Below are 4,200 nucleotides of genomic sequence, written 5' to 3' on the forward strand. Positions count from 1 at the left end.
TTTTTAACCATTATACAAGTCTGTTTAACAATAACTCCTCAGTAGTTACTGAATAACTTTCACTTAGGGCCCCAGTTAGGGCCCCAGTTAGGGCCCCAGCTAGGGCCCTGGTCGGTCATCATTCGTTCCTCAGTAACTACCTACGTTTTTGTGTACCTTATTGTTAAGTGTTACCCACACACACACACACACACACACACACACACACACACACACACACACACACACACACACACACACATTTCACACACACACACACACACACACACACACACACACACACACACACACACACACACACACACACACACACACACACACACACACACACACACAAACACACACACAGACCCGCAGCGTACTGTAGGTGGCTGGCTTTGTTCCCTCATTAGTGAACGGAGGAGATGGATGAGCTCTCAGCCTGCCTGTTCCTCCTCCTCCTCCAGCTGGTGCTTTACTACCGCCAACATAAAGTTTACCGAGCCTTCGTCTCCTCGTCCTCCTCCTCCTCCTCCTCATGCTGCTGTGACCTCCATCGTGTCTCAGCCAAGGTCGCTGATCACCACAACGGCCATCAGAGGACTTGTGAGCGGCGTGTGTGTTCTGAGGGGCTGGTATTGAGGACATGCTATCAGATATTAGTATATGATACACGTGAACCTCCTAAGATGGCACAATTCGATTGGTTCACTATCTCGGGATATTGGACAATATCCCGTGATTGAGTATTCACGTGTAGTATGTACTAAAACAATTATTCACCTAGGCCGAGGTGAATAATTGTTAACTAGAAGAGACATAGAGAGACGTCTGTGGAGAGTAAAGTCTACAGTTCCTCATGTAGTTCAGATCTCTACTCTTCCGCACTGTGTGTGTGTGTGTGTGTGTGTGTGTGTGTGTGTGTGTGTGTGTGTGTGTGTGTGTGTGTGTGTGTCTGTGTGTGTGTGTGTGTGTGTGTGTGTGTGTGTGTGTGTGTGTGTGTGTGTCTGTGTCTGTGTGTGTCTGTGTGTGTGTGTGTGTGTGTGTGTGTGTGTGTTTGCATGTGTGTGAGTGTGTGTGCGCGTGCGTGTGTGTTGCTTTTGTTTTTTAATCGTTGAGAATTGTTTAGGTTGTCTTTTATTCATTGAATATTGTAATATTACAACTAAAAGGGTTTAAAACTACATTTGGATTATCTAGACAAGAGAATAGATGATTGAATTGTACAAGGGATTCAAACACACACAGGGACACACACACACCGCACACAAACGCACACACACACACACAAATGTATAAATACACTAAACAGATGATGTTTTTCTAGAAGCTACCGGTCTGCTCTCAGCCAAACAATGAGTCCAGTGGAAACAACGGCAGGCAGAGAGCGGCCACGTCTCCAACCCTTCAGACTCACTCTTTCACTCATTCCTGTGCATTAATCGGTCGCTTCCACACTGATTGCACCCTTCAAATGGTAAAGCTACCATCAGCCTTTCATCTACCCATCAACCAATCGATTTATCCATCCATTTAACCCTTCATCCATCCATTAACCCATGCATTCATCAATACCCTATAGAACAGAAGAGGAAGGCCTGAATGTGCTCCAGGATATCCCATTCTTCAGACAGATGCTGTATGGTCACGGGTATGGTAAGGTCTTCAGCGAGGGAAGCCTTCAGAGGAAGAGCCGGACAATGCCCTGGGCATCAGGGTCTTCCTGTCGGTCCTGGAGGGGACGGTGAAGGGAGATGAGTCAACATCCTGAGCCTCAGCCACTCACAACATCACTCATTCATCAGTCTTAGCTCCAGGATGAGGGCCATTGTTTTAAAGGATGAATCTTCATTTGAGTTGGAATGCTCTCTCTCTCTCTCTCTCTCTCTCTCTCTCTCTCTCTCTCTCTCTCTCTCTCTCTCTCTCTCTCTCTCTCTCTCTCTCTCTCTCTCTCTCTCTCTCTCTCTCTCTCTCTCTCTCTCTCTCTTTCTCTCTCACCTGTCTTGCAGGGCAAGTGAGGTCTTATGAATGTAGTACTGGAGAGAGCGTTGTGCAGAATAAACATTCAAGTGTGCAGGGAAAGGACATTGGGCAATGTGTTATCAACTGGCCCTCACTAACAACCGCACCGCAGCGAACCACGGCTATTTATAACTCTCCTCAACTTCCGTCCTCTCCTACTCCATCTCCATCTCTCTCTCTCTCTCTCTCTCTCTCTCTCTCTCTCTCTCTCTCTCTCTCTCTCTCTCTCTCTCTCTCTCTCTCTCTCTCTCTCTCTCTCTCTCTCCCTCCCTCCCTCTCTCTCTCTCTCTCCCTCTCCCTCTCTCTCTCTCTCTCTAAGCCACTATAAACCAGCCTAAAGCTTTCGACCGGCCCTCTGTCTCTGAGGACTCCCCCCTCTCCCTGTTGTTCCAGTGAACACTAATGGCGCCTTAAGTGCACACAGATCAACAGATGGGTTTGGGGAGAGCGTCTGTGTGAACATGAGTCCTCATATGCGTCCCTCCATCATGTGTTCTTCGAGGAGCGTATGAAATACAGAGCTGCAGATTCAGCATCATGTGTGTGCGCTTCACAGCATGCAAGCGTCACAGGAAATCATCACAAATGATTTGTATCACCCCTAAATACAGAGTGATTAGCAGCTGAAATGAGACTCAATAACTGATCACTGGTAATTAAAGCACTAAGCAAGGTAGCGTTAACTCTTTGATGGGATGGACTGGGATTGGCCCTGGCCTGAACCAGTTCCACTGAGCTCTCTGATATTAACAGCCTGTGGGTCATATCTGCTGACGGGAGAAGAAGGTGTCACTGCTGATTATTGGCCGAGCAGAGTCGATATGAATCCCATCACGTTCCATAATGATGTTATATCTGAAGACGTCTCAGACCAATGGGATGGATCTGAGGCTTCAGCTCTCCACAGGCTGGGAGCTCTGCCCTGGAATGGAACCAGCAACCTGTCTGAGAGGCAGGGAGGCTAACAGGACTGTTAGAGACAGTGGATAAAGGCTGTCTGAATGACAGGAGGGCCACAGACAGAGAGGGCCAGAGCCATCAGAAGCTGATCTCAGAGGGGCCAGGGGCCGGCTTTATTCACACCTCATGAGTGAGCTGATATAGTAGTAATAGATGGGGCTTGTGTGTGTGTCTGTGTGTATGTGTGTATGTATGTGTGTGTCCCAATATATGTGTGTGTTTGTTTATGTGTGTGTGTGTGTGTGTGTGTGTGTGTGTGCTGATGTGTGTGCGCAAATATACGGTGTGAGTGTTTGTGTGTGTGTGCGCAAATATACGGTGTGTGTGTTTGTAAGTGTGTGTTTGTAAGTGTATGAGGTGATGTGTGTGTGTGTGTGTGTGTGTGTGTGTACGTGTGTGTGTTTGCATGTATGTGTCTGTGTGTGCATCACTGGTTAAATTATTCCAATGTGGGATTGTCGTGATTGATAAACTACTGGCCATTTGATCAAAATTATTAATGTATTTTTAACAACAGAAATTATGATAATGTCGTTGAACTTGAAGAACCGGTCGGGTGCGGTTGAGATGTTGCAGTAACTCAGAGAGTTGGACTCCATGAATTTACATCATCATCAGACCGACATGAGACAAGGAAGGCTTCATGACGAGGAACGTTTGGTGTCAACTGCCACGAAAAATGATCAGAATCTACACTGAGAAATAAACAAGATCCTTTCTCACAGACGTAGAGTCCTGTTCTCCTCCAAAAGTAAGACCATCTACCGACCAATGGTCTGTTGAAGATGATCGCCCTACGGGGTAAAGTCCTTTGGGAGATACTGAATAAACCCACTGTCAGTTTGTGTACAGGCTTGTACTTAGAATGCTCTCTCTCTCTCTCTCTCTCTCTCTCTCTCTCTCTCTCTCTCTCTCTCTCTCTCTCTCTCTCTCTCTCTGCCTGTCTCTGTGCGTCATATTAGTGTCTCTCGCTCTTGTTCTCATCCCAGCATGATGCGTCAGAATTGGGCTTCGTTTCCAGCTCGCTGCTCGCCCAAATGGCTGTCACCCTGCATCAGAAGAACAAAAGAAACAAAAAAGCAAAGAAAGATAAATGAAGTTGGTAGAAAAACAACAATGCTTTTTTCTAGGACGGTTCTGTATCACTGGGTGGTCCACAACACTCCCAACTCCTCGCTCGTGACAATATCTATAGATGCACGGTAAATGGACTGCATTTACACAGCGCCTTTCTAACCA

The sequence above is a fragment of the Gadus morhua genome, chromosome 3 (genome assembly GCF_902167405.1).
Source record: "Gadus morhua chromosome 3, gadMor3.0, whole genome shotgun sequence".
Lineage (NCBI taxonomy): Eukaryota > Metazoa > Chordata > Actinopteri > Gadiformes > Gadidae > Gadus > Gadus morhua.